Source organism: Coptis chinensis, chromosome 9 (assembly GCF_015680905.1).
Source record: "Coptis chinensis isolate HL-2020 chromosome 9, ASM1568090v1, whole genome shotgun sequence".
Classification (NCBI taxonomy): Eukaryota; Viridiplantae; Streptophyta; class Magnoliopsida; order Ranunculales; family Ranunculaceae; genus Coptis; species Coptis chinensis.
In genome coordinates this window covers 13,401,381-13,417,280 of record NC_141464.1, presented here as the reverse complement: position 1 = coordinate 13,417,280, position 15,900 = coordinate 13,401,381, and the positions used below count along the sequence as shown (strand labels likewise).

The following is a 15,900-nucleotide window of genomic DNA, read 5'->3' as shown; positions in this document are numbered from 1 at the left end:
AACCCAATTTAATTTTGAAAATAGATAATTAAATTAATAAATAAATAAATAGAAAAATCATTATTTAAAAAATACGAGGCGTTACAATTACGTTCGGTGTTTTTTCTCCGACCGCACTTTAATCTCATGCAAGTCTAAGTCTAAACACGAAAACAATCCAAACAATCTTGATATATTATTATGAACCTCTAACCGGAGATCGCGAGGTATAGAAGAAAGGAATACCCGATAAGCGTCCTTGCTTCGCTTTTATGAATAGCGTCTTGTTTACTGGCGTGTTGAGTGTAAATAACAAGTTAGAACACTGAAAAAGAAACTTAAAATCGGGTTCAAAACAAACTCAGAGAAATCCTAAAATTTTGCATAGTGGCGGTCGCCTCCTTGTCCGATAAGTGAGCGCAGGTCGGTTTGGTATGAAGGGGTCGCGGCTTTCGAAGTCTAGTAAGTGAGGTATGGTCAGCTCGAGTCCAGACTATAGACGCAGCGCGCTCCTTATAGCGCGATCGCATTTCCGCGGTAATTCTGTCCGAATTTTTCAACAAACGAATAACCACGGTATGAATCAAACAAGGGTGGGTGGGTTTAATGGGACTTAAAATGACTAATTCTACTATGAAAACAATGCTAAAGTGTAACTAAGATGGCAAAGAAAAGCCCATTTGATAAATGATAAAATGAATAGCTTACCTACTTAAATGAGCGATGAAATCAAAACGTAAGTAAACTAAACTATTTATGTTGATATGTTATCAAAGTTTCCTACTCTCAATTCTATCGTAATAGAGTGGAGTATAGCGAATTCATTCCACTCCTAGTGCTCTAGCATGTAATGTTTTCTAATCTAATTACTCAGTCTTAAGTCAATGAGAGCTTTACGAAGGTGATATACTACGATACTTACTTGAATTTGATTACTTGAATTTAACTACTTAATGCTATGGAAATATGATTGTGCTTGAATCTAGATAAAGGATTAGAGGGGAATTGAATCCACCTCGAATCCAACTTAATAGCCTAACATAGATTCTTGTATCTCGATTCTTACGTTCTTACGGCAAGAAATTCGAGTTCTAATCCCTAGTGTTCATGGCATTTCTACCAAGTACTAACTAGCATGTGAGGTCGTCCACCCATTCTCATGGCGAATCACGACCTTCTAGATTGGAATAGATTCTACAATGTTTCTACACTATACCACTAAGTTTTCATCAAGGCTTCATCAACTCCTCTAATGGAGGTTTTAGCCTTGAGTCATCAAACCATCATTTCCCATTTCATTATAACTATACATCATATTAAAATTCTAACTTAACTAAATTAACTAACAATGGTTCAATCTATTTAAACTACGGAATGATAATCAACAAGAATTAAAATTAGATCTATAAATTGAAATAACACAATTCGAAATTGAGAAAACAACTATTTTATTTATCTAATCAATCAAGAACAATGATTCAAAGACTTAATCTAAAACAAGAATTAAAAATGGAACTAAAGCTTAATTTAATTAATGAAAACAGATCTAGAATTATCTATATTATTTTAGGTCTAACTAGCTACCATTAACAAAGAGCTAAACTTTGGTTTTTATACTTTCAGATCCAAAAATCGTGCATGGGCTTGGAGCCATGTTTTGGGCCAGAGAATCAGGCCTAAAACCCAATTCTTTCAGTCCAAAAAGGCCTCTTCAGCTGCAGTTGGCTTCCACCGACTTTTCGTCCACTTCTGCTCCTCTGATTGGGTCAAGGCTTAGACCATTGGAAAGCTCTTTCCGAGTCAGTCGTTTTGACATAAGGTAGGCCCAATTCCGAGGTCTGAGTCCAAAGATACGGCTTTCGGAAGTTCTCACGACTTTGTCTTTGTTGCTTCCGTGTCAACTTTTCAACTTTTGGCCGGGCTTTAGGAAGGCTTTATCTTCTTGAATCTTGGCCTTTAATCACGGAACTCCTTAGTAACCGACCTTTTCTCCTTTATCTCACTAAAGTGGCACATTTCTGCACATAATGGACTTTGAAGCCCGAAATGCATAAAACACGTGTCGAATGTTAACTCTTAATTATTACTCACATAATTGGTCCAAAAGTATGACTGTTAAAGGGTTAAAACTACAGTTTTGGGCTCTTATCAATTACGCAATCATTTCCGATTAAATTAAAACTAAACACAATACAAAGAATTGAAATTTACTAATCTAAATTAAACAATAATTAAAATCTAATTAATAACTAAGAATTGAATAACAAGTAATAAATGAAATCAGGTCTAACACAATGTAAATGACAAGAATCGAAATTGACAAACTAGCTATTTCATTAATCAAACTAATTAAGAATAATGATTCTAAGAGTTTAATCTAAAACAAGAATTGAAATGGAACTAACTTAATTAAACTACTGAAAACTAGATCTAGAATTCTATAAATTTTTAGGTCTAACTAGCTACCATTAACTATCTACCATTAACAAAGAGTGAAGCTTTGGTTTTTATACATTCAGATCCAAAAATCATGCAAGGGCTTGGAGCCATGTTTTGGGCCAGAGAATCAGGCCCAAAACCTAATTCTTTAAGTCCAAAAAGGCCTCTTCAGCTGCAGTTGGCTTCAACAGACTTTTCGTCCTTTTTTGCTCCTCTGATTGGGTCAAGGCTTGGACCATTAGAAATTTCTTTCCGAGCCGGTCGTTTTGACATAAGGTAGGCCCAATTCTGAGGTCTGAGTCCAAAGATACGGCCTTCGGAAGTTCTGCTGACTTTGTGTGTTGTTTCTGCCCGCGTCGACTTTTCATCTTTTGACCGGGCTTTAGAAAGGCTTTGTCTTCTTCAATCTTGGCCTTTAATCACATAACTCCTTAGCAACCGACCTTTGCTTCTTTATCTCGCTAAAGTGGCACATTTCTGCACATAATGGACTTTGGAGCCTGAAATGCATAAAAACACGTAATCAGTGTTAACTCTTAATTATTACTCACATAATTGGTCTAAAAGTATGACTGTTACAGGGTTAAAACTACAGTTTTGGGCTCTTATCAAACCACCCCCAAACAGCATTTTGCTTGTCCTCAAGCAAAGATGAGAAATTAGAATAAGTGACCTAAAATGGAGTTCTAACTACTCTCGTTTTGCTTAGTGCGATTGCATTGACCATATGCAACAAGGCCTTAAACCACTAGGAATTCCCTAGTCGATGAGTTATAGCCTCGTGAGAGTTTTCCAATGAAGGTACTCACAAACTTCATCTATACTACAACGACTAAGAAATAAAACTATTGTTTCCTTATTCATGCTCTAAATTAACTATTCCTCTCACTAGCAATGCATATAGAGTAATCAAGTCGAAACCTAAGCTAATATATGCATAATAATCAATCATCTACAATAAACATATATACAATGAGTAATACTATGAAATACCTAGCAGGTTCGTTTCTGAAACTCGGGATAGCGTCCTTAAGTAGTTCTCACAAATTAGTCAAGATACAACACTCTGATTTTTCCACTCAAGTTCAATTTACTCCAATTGTGCAGTGGGCACACTTTACCTTACAATCTCAATAACAACAAGGGAGCCGGAATCGATCAAACACATCTGCCACTTACTATCACACTAACCTATTCCTAATTGAGCTAGAGGTCTTTATTAGGTGTTGCGGGGATTAGGAGATGATTTAAGAAGAAAAGAAATGGATATTCAAAAGAGACAAGTCTGAGATAATAGAGTCTTCATATTATGTAACTTAGAGAAAACCTTGTTATTTTCTTTTGCTTTTATACTTTGTTTCCATCCTTAGCCATATTTTTTTTTTCTTTTTCTTTTCTTTGGATTTTGACTCCCTTTTATTCTATTTTTGGAGTTTTTATTTTATTTTATTTCTATTTCTAATTTTCTTTTCTTTGGATGGAAACTTCTTTTCTTTATTTTCTGAAGCAATTAACTAACTTTTGTATACACGGGTTTTCTCTTCTTCTTTCTTCCTCCTTCTATTCTCAGACTTATCTAAATTTGGTAGGTTGAATTTTTTATTTTGTTTTGTTTTGTAACAGGGTAAAGGATTTGTGGTTTATGAAAGGCTAAAGAAAGGTTCAGAGGGGCGACTAGCGGAAAATAATTCATAGGTTTGAATTTCTGGCTATATCGATCCAAAGAGGGCCTAAATTCTCGCTTAGGATATGGCATAGTGATCAAGCAAGTGGACGTGTGATTTCTCTAACCGGATTTTACTTCTCCCTTGTGTCATTTCTCAAATGTTTCGCTCATATAAGGCTTTAGGCTATATTCTCACAGGATTTGTAGAATAAGTACTCTAGCCTAGAGTTTAGAAACTTACTGCTAACAACCATAGATACTCATGTAATATATTTATAGATAGATGCAAAGATTATTACCTGCATATTAACCTAAGTTTCTAAAAATTATTCTAATGCAAAAGCTAAGTGAGACTTCTAGATTATTAAGAGCATAGAGAAGGAAAACAATACCATTATTTCTAAGTGTATAGCATGAACTTATTTATTTATATTTTTGAAATTTTGAAATTTTAACTAGAAAACAAATGCATATTATACATATCTATATCCTAACAGATGCCTTAATTACACGTGTTTCTATGCCCCCCCCCCCAAACAAGAAGCATGCTTTGTCCTCAAAGTATTGTAAATAAAGAGGGTAGGAAAAATACCATTGAAACGTGTGAAATTCAGGAACATCTGCAAAATAAAGTTAGAACGTACTAATATAGGAAATAAAAACTGACGCAACTCTATACGAGTTCTACCCATTATGGGGTTAACAAGAATGAAATTGCTTGGGACATAAGCAGACACTAACTAGGATTAAAACTGACCTTATCTCCCACATTACTCATCATCTTCCTCATCCTCTTCTTCCATAAAGAAGTGAGGTTCCTTCGCATCCTGCCATGCCATGATAATTTGCCAGGCTTCCCGCCATTTATCATCTATTATTGCTAACCTATTAAGAGTCACTTGGTCTGACGGGGTGTAGGGTGCAACCTGATGAGGTTGTATCCTCCACCCTTGCCAAGTCATTGCATGGAAAGATCGAATAATACTATTGGTGGGTCATACAGTGTCGACCGTAATCCAATCCGTGAAACGTGTACAAAAAACAGGAAAGAAACATAGCATAATACGAGAAATTAGAACAGGCATAAGAAGGTACTTATGCCTCATGCTATGGGATCGAGCTAAACTAGACATCAAGGTTCGGGGAAAGTCATGACACATACGTCCCGTGGCTAAAGCAAGGAAGACGCTGCAAGTGGCATCATTCACAGAAGAAAAACGTCATTCCCCTAAAATGTTTAGCATGATCCAAAACATAACAGTTCCTATGTTTATGGACAGGCTACCAAAGGCGACGTTATATTCCCCTTGGTCCTCGATACGGAAAATGCCCGCGCCATACGACTCATGCAAAAACTCGTAAGTGTAGATATACATATTATCTACCCAATAGCACCATAGGTCTTGTATTTCAGCGGGCATAGCAAGTCCAAGAACAAATGCTAGCAAGAACCTGGTAATTTCCATTGGTTCATTATCAATGTTGATGGAGAACATTTGTTCTCCATCTGGTTTTTCAAAGAAAATGCATTTATTGTAAAAATAAGATGCTAGTGTTGGAGAATAAAGTGCATCAGGTCTTACCATAAGTGGTTCCCAGCCTACATATGTGATCGCTTCGCGAAACCAAGCACCGTAAGTAGTGCTTTGGAACAAATCTTCGAAAGACTGTTCTGGTATCAATGTTGGAGATGTCATCTCAAAATTACTCTGGAATAGCCGCAAATGATCGAAAAACTACCCGCAGAAAACTGGAATTTTTGAGGTCCACGAAAAGTCGGTAGCGAGTCGCTCTCTTAGGACGATGAAGTCGCCTCGAAGATTTGGAATTCCAGTGTTTGGCTGGTCGCTCCACCTGAAGAGAGAGCGCGCTCGACAAAAAATCTGAAAAAATTGCAGAGCACGAAGCGCGCTTCGGAGTTCTTGAAACTTCGGAAAATGGGACTAAACGTGGGAATCGTGGGAGTGAAAGGTGAGTGATGGAGGTTAGGTGTAGTGTGAGTTGTGAGTGTAGAATGTATGAAGTTTATATAGGTTTTAAGTTGCTAAACCGGATCGGGGAAGTTGCCAAAAGGTTTTACGGTAGGTTCAGGAAATACAAAAATTTTCCAAACCCGAAAACGAAACAACTCATTTTCTTGATTCTAAAACAAACCTAGTATCTTTTAGGTTGAATTTATGATAAAATCTACCTATTTAATCGAGATTTCATCCTACCATGATACTTATTCATAGATATGCCTAAACGCCATATTTTCACCTTGACTCATGAATAAATTCTAAGGCGAGGGTCATATAAAAATCATCCGAATAGATAAAACCACCCCAAACAATTTGGGAAGGTGGGATCAATATTAAACAACCACGATAATGAAAATAACCGCGATTATATTAAAATTTTCATTTGAAGTACATTTCACTACAAAATTCAAATTACGGAAATAAAACTTATATTAAAATAAATGGCAATAATGAAACTACAAATAAAAATAGAAACATCAAACGATACTATCCCTAATCACTCCGGTATTGGTAGCGGAGGGCACACGGTCCGGGGATGGCTCCCCGCTCTCCGATGGGGGCCACCATTAAGATCTTTTCGGCGATGACGCTCGTGCCTCGATGGTGTGTCCTCAGAAGGAGAATCCCCGTGAGGTGGGAATCGTGCAAGCATGTCGGCCCGAACGACCGAGCTTCTAGCTCGGCCCTCGCCCTCATCTATTCCCACCTCTCATCCTCTCTGCGGGTAACGGATCTCGGTTATGATGGATAGTTGCCTGTCGAGTCCGGAGGTCTTTCGCAGATAGTGTTGAGTTTAACGCGATGCCACGATGAATTATGGCCATGCGTCGTGATCATCGACCAACACCTCTCCGGGGCATCCGCGATCAAAACAAGTCAAGTCCTCCTCATCCTCCGAGGCAATCTCATTTCCACCATCCTCCTCGGCGTTCTCGTTTCCCCCATCCTCCTCGTCCTCTACCCTATCCTCAGGCAACCTCCAAACTCGTTGGACACACTCCTTATAGATGCGAGGATTTCGGTGTAGGGTGATGTAAGACCTATCGGCCCTGAGTCGCTCTCAATTTCAAGCATGATCTTGGTTATCAACACGGGGAGAGGTGCAACTTCCCTACTCCCCCTAATCATGCTAAGCAAAAACTCCAAGATACTGAACTTCGTACTTCGCTCCCCGGAGTATCCATAAAATGTGGAGGCAGATTCGGACCGATGTCGCCGACCTTCTCCTTCCCCAGGGACATTCCGACCAATCCATCGAGCCGCAGCCAATTTGGTTGGTTCTTAGGATGCTGGCGAACACAACGCGATCTCGCGATTGTAGTTCCTTTCGCAGAATCGCCACGCGTTCATCGGTGGCTCTACCCCATTATATTGGGACTCCTACAACGTGACATCAGATGGATTCTAGGCGAATGCCTAGAATCTCCGCCAACAACCCAAGAGTTACTTCCTTTCTCCTCTTCACCACCATTACAAAAATTCTAGTCCCTCCACCTCCTTCGTGTTGTAAAACCGTCGGACTAAGTCTTCGCGTGGTAAAAAGCTTTCGAAAGTACCACAAGCTATTCCAGTCTCTCATCGATCATTTCGTCACCGTAAAACGGCGAAGTGAAGTGGTCGCCGATGAAAGCTTGCTCCGCAAAATTCGGCGTCGGCGTTGTTGAGCCATTTTAGTGTTTGGAATGTAGTGGGGGTTTAAATGGGATGGGGTGGTGGAATTTGAATCGACCGATTGAAGCAAACCGTGGTGGTGTGGTACGGCGGCGGTGGTATGACGATTTAAATTTTTTAAAATTTTCGTGGGTTTTGGTGATGTAAGTTGGTGGATTTGGTGGGCGTTTGGTTTTTGAGAAGATTGGAAGTGGATTTGAACTGTGGGCGTGGGTTAATTTGGTTTTATTTTTATTTTTATTTTTTTTAGGTTTTTGGAGCTTGGTGGGCGTTAATGGCAGTTTGGAAGATGAAGTACTGTTGGGGCAAAGGTAAGGGCGCGGGTGCGCTGCCGGTGGGCGCGGGTTGGGCCCAAGCCCAATTCGAAATTTTTGAATTTTTCGATTTTTCGCGAAACTTCAAATCAAAATTGCCGCTTCGTTACCGGTCCAATTTTTGTGAATGAGATATGGAACTGATCAGGAGAGAATTTCCAATCTAATGATCCATAAAACACTCTATTCTGACCGTGGATGACATATAAGATAGTGGAAAATGCCTCAAAGTACGTGCATGACGTACGTTATGCGAACAATTGAACTCTAAATTCATGGATTATGTCAACCCGAATCGTAATACAATTCAACGGCCTAAGCAACTCTAATGGGACATAAAACATTCTAGTACGGAAACACGAACACCCCACCCCCAAACAAATTTTTTACAACAAAGCTTAGAAAATTTGTTTTTTAGCAGTGGGTCTTTTAAAGTCAGATTTCCGAGACTTCCTAGATTTCTATGTTTATTTATTTTATATATATATATATTGTTATTTTTAAAAAGAAAAACAAGAAACAAGAAAGACATAATTCACCCCATAGAGAAACATGACTCAAAAATCCGAGAAAACATGCAAGAGTGGAAAACGTGAATTATGTCAAACATGGACTTAGGATCCGGTACTTATAGCCAAACACTCCATAGGGAGGGCCCGGTTACCTTAATGGTGCACTCACCAATATATGAAAATGAAAGGAAATGCACCAAACACAAAAGTTGAGTCGTTTATAGTCAGATACTCGAGACTTTATCTAAACATGTATGAACATGCAGTTTATCATATATCAACAACCGAAATAGTTGTGGATCATTCCATAAATAAATATCACAAAAAATATATCCAAACACAATCAAGCACCAAGATTTCCTATGACGCAACCTAGTGAAATGAAAGCGAAGTCGGATAACCCTATTACGTAACCTAGCATGCACCTTCTTTTTCATTTTTGCACGAGAGGGTGTCCTAGTGAATAAGTGTGGAAAAGTGAATGGTTGTGGAGAATATGGTGGATATGGATAAGTTGTAGAAGGACAGCATGTAAACAATGAGGATGTGGGTTTAGCACAAAACTCATTCATGATGTGTGTAGGGACTGTTTCAAGTCTGAAAATGAATGTGTCAAATGCTTTTGTCTTCTGAATTATTTGTTTACTAGGTGGATTTAAAAAATTATGAAGCCTGGAAGAAGAAAAAAGGATCGAGTGCAAACTCGAGATTCCTTTGAAAGGGTGGAAGGAGGGAAGTCGAGGTGTATGTTGTGCAAAGTAGTTCTTGATAGGGTGATTCATCACCTACTCTAAGAAACTCATCGAATTCCTCATCTAGATTGGTCATATCCTCGTTACTATGATAGTCCTCTACATCTTTGAGAAAGTCATCTATCTCATCCTCATCCGTAATATGTGTATCGACTAGTGTAGGGATGGAAATGTTGGAGTCTGAACTTCCAAAGGAAAGAAATTTGGGCATATGATTATCATAGAACGTGTTGTTGAAATAATCTCGAGCAAAGCTCTCAATCATGCTAACCTCTCCATCCATAGACGAATCGGGTAACTGTGTCTTTGTTTTAAAAACATTGACTTCAACAGCAAGATGGCCAAAAGACATGGACATTGAACCATCGTGCGCAATTAATGAGTGCATTGGCAGTTGCCGGAAAGGACGCCTCTAAGATGATCGGGGACCAGTCGTTAGCGACTTCAGATCGAGGATGACAAAATCAGCCGGATAGTAAAAATCCTGAACTTTTACGTAACATTTTCGACGACACCCTTAGGATACTTAATAGACCGATCAGCTAATTGCAACGTCATTTTAGTGGGTTGCATCTCGTCTAGACCTATTTGTCTATACAAATAAAACGGGGAGTAAGTTAACACTAGCCCCTAAGTCTAATAACGCCGTCGTCAGTATAAGAATCTCCTAAGGTGCATTTATGCAATTGGGACGACTAGGGTCCTTGTACTTAACAATTCTATTATGTTCAGATAGAGTTGGGAATTGTTCTGTTAAAAAGGCGTCTTTTGGTATATTGGTCTTACGCCTAGTAGTACACAACTCCTTAAGAAACTTAACATGGTGTGGTAGCTTTTTAATAGCTTCGAGGAAAGGAAGGTTTACTGTTAGATTCTTGAAAACGTCCCTAATCTCCTCATAATTAGTATCCCTAGTTAACACGGCTAATTTTTGTGGAAACGGTGGTTTCTTTCTATATTTAGCAATAGTATCACTTGGATGTTTAACCGTGGCTTTCTGTTTCTTAGGTTGTGTTGTAACTAGTACCTCTACAGTGGTAGGCTCTTCAGTTTCTATTTTGGTATCTAGTAAAATAGCAGGTGTAGGGGCTACTGGTGAGGTACCTATAGGCATAGTTACTTTGTTATCAACCACTCTGCCAGAACGGAGAGTGGTGATGGCCTTTAGCTCACCTACATTTTTATATTCATTACTAGTATTATTGGTTACCTCAAAGGCTGTGTTTGTTGTTTTAGGATTAGGTATTTCGTGACCTGGAAACACACCTTTGGGTTGGGATTTATCTTAGGCCAACTGTTGGGTTAAATTATTAACGGATTGTAGAAGCTGTTGGTTAGATTGAGCCATGGTTTGGAAAAGTTTTTGGCTCACTTGTATGAAGGTGTCAAGACGATCCGGTTGTGTGGGCGTAGTAGTCACGGGTGGTGTGACTGGAACTATTTCACGTGAATTATTTATGGGTGGATTTTGATAGTTATTATTTACCGGAACGATACCTCTATTAGCATTATAATTATTATAACTACCTTGACTTTGTGCTTGACCTTGTCGAGGTTGCACTTGGTTGTTATAATTATTAAAATTACCCTAACCCTGTCCGTGTCGTGGTGGAGCTTGGTTAAAACTTTGTGTTGGCCTAACATATTGATTATTGTACCCGGAGGTGTGGCGTGTTGGTTATTTCTCCAACCGAAGTTGGGATTTTGTCTCCAAGGGGCGTTAGGTTCACTATTAATGGAACAAGCCTGTTCATAGGCTATAGGACAGTGGAAGTCAGGATGCTCAGGGCTCCAACAGAAACTACATGGATTTGAATTTACATTCATGACGGGAATAGGCTTTTGTTGAACCGAAATGGCCTCTACCTTTTTAGTGAGTGATTCAATTAGAGTTTTAAGCTCGGGATCATGTTTAATTTCAAACATACCAGCGGCCTTAACTGTATTAGAAGAACTAGCGGAGCGGTGGATATCGTCACTACCCCCCCCCCCCCAGTTGTTATTTCGCTTAGTTTGATCCTCTAAAAATTTATAAGCCTCCGAGGCTCCTTTGCTTAAGAAATTACCCCCATTCATTATGTCTAGGACTTCTTTATGGTGGTGTAGAAGTCCTTTGAAAAGGCACGAACTAACGTGTCTTTTCGCTAAGTTATGATGTGGACACTCTATAAGGAGATCGGTGAAACGATTCCAAGCATCTGAAAATGATTCATGAGGATTTTGTCGAAAAGAAATGAATCTTGGAAAGCATCTCATCCGTCTTTAGGGGTGGGTAAAATGTTCCATAAACAGTGAACAAGTTTAGCCCACGAGTCCCTGAGAATAAAGGCTTTGGGCAATTAACCAAACGCGCCTTATCGGGCTAAGGTGAAAGGGAATACCCTTAGTTTAATTTGTTCCGCACCAACCGTAGGATGGTGGAATGTTGTTAGGACTTGTTCAATCCTACGCGTAAGCCGATAAGGTTTTTCATGGTCTAATCCATGAAAAACGGGTAACAAATTAAAATATTTGGGGGATTCGAAATCCCCAATCGGTCCGCTAGAACGATGCAAGATTTGGGGCTATTGCTCAAGGTTTTGTAGAAGTCGAGAGAGGAGTCTCTTCTTAGTCGGGCATCAGGTCGGGGTGATGTGTGTGAAATAGTAGCTAGAGGTGTAGTGGGTGGTATACTAGATAGACTTGTTTGTTGATGTTGTTGTGTAATTACGTTCGGTGTTTTTGTTCGGCCAGACCTTAATCTCATACAAGGTTAAAACCAAACTTAGCTAAACACATCAACACTCCAAACAATTCTGATATACTAGTATAAACCTCTAACAGGAGATGCGAGGTGTGGAAGAAAGAAATACCTGATTGCGTCTTGTTTACGCGTGTTCAGTGTATATAACAAGTTAGAACACTGAAAAACTTGAAAAATCAAAGTTCGAATCAAAACTGTAGAAATCTGGAAAAATTTAGCTTAGGGCGCGGGTGCGCTCGCGATAGAAGCCTTGATCGCTCCGTGTAACTTCAAGTTCTGATGATTTAGGATGGGTCGCTCCACATGGGGCTGGTCGCTCAATGTTCAGCTTATGGGTAGGTATTCGCCTCGGCTGGATGCGCCGGTGTAATTTCTCGCGGGACTTTTCAACGATGAAACGGAAACCCACAGTATGAATCAAACAAGGGTGGGTGGGTGAAATGGGACTTTAAGAAAAGTACTTACACTACAAAAACAATGCGAAAGTGAAACTAAGATGGCAGCGGCGCCATTTGATAAAACATAAAATGAATAGTTTACCTACAAAATGAACGATAAAACTCAAAACATAAGTAAACTAAACTATATTATGTGCGAGTCTATATTTTATCAAAGATTTCTACTCTCAATCCTATGAGATATAGTGGAGTAGAGTGATTCGTTCCACTCCTAGTCCTTCCGCATGCTGTGTTCTCTACGTATAAGTATTCTTAACTCTAAAGTCTAATGAGAGATTTACGAAGTGGCAACTAGACTACGATGCAACTACCCACAAGAAGCAACTAGTCGATTATCAGAACAACTATGGGAATGCTACGTTGATTCGATGATAAGGAGTTAGAGGGGGGATTGATTCCACCTTAACTCGACTTAATCCTATTAATCGATTTAATAGAATCCGTAATTTGAACGCCCTTGAGAACAATATGGTTTCTCCTAATCCCTAATTACACATGGCATTTCTACCAATTCATAACTAGCATGTGAACGATTAAACCCATTCTCATGGTGAACTAATCGTTTCTAGATTGGAAAGGAAATTACGACGACTCTACGATAATCGGAGTCAAGCTTTCATCAAGGCTTCTCAACCCCCTAAATGGAGGTTTAGCCGAGAATCATTAAGCAATCATTTTCGATTAAATTAAAACTAAACATAATACAAAGAATTGAAATTTACTAATCTAAATTAAACAATAATTAAAATCTAATTAATAACTAAGAATTGAATAACAAGTAATAAATGAAATCAGGTCTAACACAATGTAAATGACAAGAATCGAAATTGACAAACTAGCTATTTCATTAATCAAACTAATTAAGAATAATGATTCTAAGAGTTTAATCTAAAACAAGAATTGAAATGGAACTAACTTAATTAAACTACTGAAAACTAGATCTAGAATTCTATAAATTTTTAGGTCTAACTAGCTACCATTAACTATCTACCCTATCTACCATTAACAAAGAGTGAAGCTTTGGTTTTTATACATTCAAATCCAAAAATCGTGCATGGGCTTGGAGCCATGTTTTGGGCCAGAGAATCAGGCCCAAAACCCAATTCTTTAAGTCCAAAAAGGCCTCTTCAGCTGCAGTTGCCTTCAACAGACTTTTCGTCCACTTTTGCTCCTCTGATTAGGTCAAGGCTTAGACCATTGGAAAGCTCTTTCCGACCCGGTCATTTTGACATAAGGTAGGCCCAATTCCGAGGTCTAAGTCCAAAGATACGGCCTTCGGAAGTTCTGCTGACTTTGTGTGCTGTTTCTGCCCGCGTCGACTTTTCATCTTTTGACCGGGCTTTAGAAAGGCTTTGTCTTCTTCAATCTTGGCCTTTAATCACAGAACTCCTTAGCAACCGACCTTTGCTTCTTTATCTCGCTAAAGTGGCACATTTCTGCATATAATGGACTTTGAAGCATGAAATGCATAAAAACACGTAATCAGTGTTAACTCTTAATTATTACTCACATAATTGGTCTAAAAGTATGACTGTTATAGGGTTAAAACTACAGTTTTGGGCTCTTATCAAAGGGTGCAAAATTGAAAGGTAGATTTCCAACTCTTCCATTAAAACAAGTTTGTGTGTTTGTCAAGTACATTAGAAACTTTTCCACAGCTACACTTTCTTTATGAAATGATACTTAACCCTCGCTCCTTTTATTGAGCATCAATATTTCATGATTGGCTTTGTGCATTTTTGTTTGTCATGCCTCAGTTCAATGAATCTATAATCTATTGCCGAGCTTTGCAACATAGTCCAACACCCCACACTAAATAAGTATGAGATCTTAGATGGAATGGGCTTGAGAGAATATCCACTAACCGCTATTGAAATTTTCTACACTAAGTTCGAATCGGTTAGGATTTCCCATGTGTATAGGGAAAAGAATAGAGGTAGCAAATCTCTTAGCCAATATTAGTAGTTCTATGGATAGAAATATAAATCCAGTTGAGACTTTTTATAGCTTTCCTCCACTCATGTATGACCTCTATGTAACAGTGGAGGAAGATGTTAAAAGTAAGAAGTATCAAAAATGTTAAATTAATACAGGAATCAATACAGATTGGGGTCTGTCTAATCCCTAATTGATTAAAAAAGAAAAAGATAGTATATTAGAATTACCTTACAAAAGCAACAACTACCCTTTTTTTTATAAGTTACAATCAATTCTATTTTGTAATAGTGGTGTTGCCAAAGTTAAAATAGTGATTACATTTATATCACTTGAAATTGAAACACCAATAATTGGAATTTTAAACAACTTTACTAGATTCATATTGTTCACCGTGTCAAGGTGGGAACCGGGCACAAGAACTTGGGAATGACCTCCCAGGGTTCACCAATAAACCACTAGACACCTTGTCGTCTCACTCAGAATCTCCAGCAAATTCAGATTCAATAGATTCATCACCGTATATTTTATAATCTTCACCATATTCAGAATCTTCGTCAGTAAAATCATAATCTCCGTACTGGCGTATTAATACCCTTACCACCAAAATATTTGGCTATCATATGCAAGTCTTTAAAATCAAATAAATAATCCAATTCTAGTGGTTCATGCCCCATATATACGAAGGTCTTTGGTTCTCGTCTCGTTCTTCCTTAATTTATTGCACCTCGGCCAATTAGAGTAGAACAAAAATAAGTCGGGAAATTACGGCCAAATAATCTGAAAGGCTTCAAATGCAAAACCCAATACAATTCAATCTAAAAACATAATGTTGATCAAGATCCAAAATTAATATACCAAAACAACTCCATATATATTTCTAACTAGTTTCTTGAAAAGAAATTTATAAAGAAAGATTACAAATTTCTTTGGCAGCAACAATTCTAAAATCACCAAATTGAAGTGGGTTAAATCTTGTAATCTTCAAAGAGGAGAAATCAAGAAAATTTGTAAGGTGGGAGATGTTTGATTTTGAGAAATCGGAGATTTTGTGAGATTGAAAATGGTGGGTTTTGTTTGAGGGTATTACACTTTCTCTTTTTGTTTTAAGTAAGAGAAGGGTGTGGAGAGAAGACAGTGGGTGAAAGGGAAAAAATTGTGAAGAACGTTTGCTTGTTAAAGAGGAGATGAGCCATGAATCAGTGAAGAAGAAGGGACTTTTTTTTTGAAGAAGAAGACCTCGCGTGTAATCTCTCAATCTTTTTCTCACCAGTGAATAATGTTATCTCACCAAAACCAAAGGATCCACACTATACATGGTTTTTGTGGTTTGGCAATTTATCTGGCTCACACGTTATTCATTAGTTGCAGCTAGAGGCGGTTTTGTACCAATAGGAAGATCTGCCAAGA

General features: G+C 38.4%; 1 pseudogene; it reads left to right on the top strand.

Annotated features, from left to right (window-relative positions):
* Nucleotides 1–11,500: 11,500 nt before the first annotated feature.
* LOC147474836 (small nucleolar RNA R71) lies at nt 11,501–11,595 on the top strand (annotated as a pseudogene).
* The last annotated feature ends 4,305 nt before the right edge of the window (nt 11,596–15,900 follow it).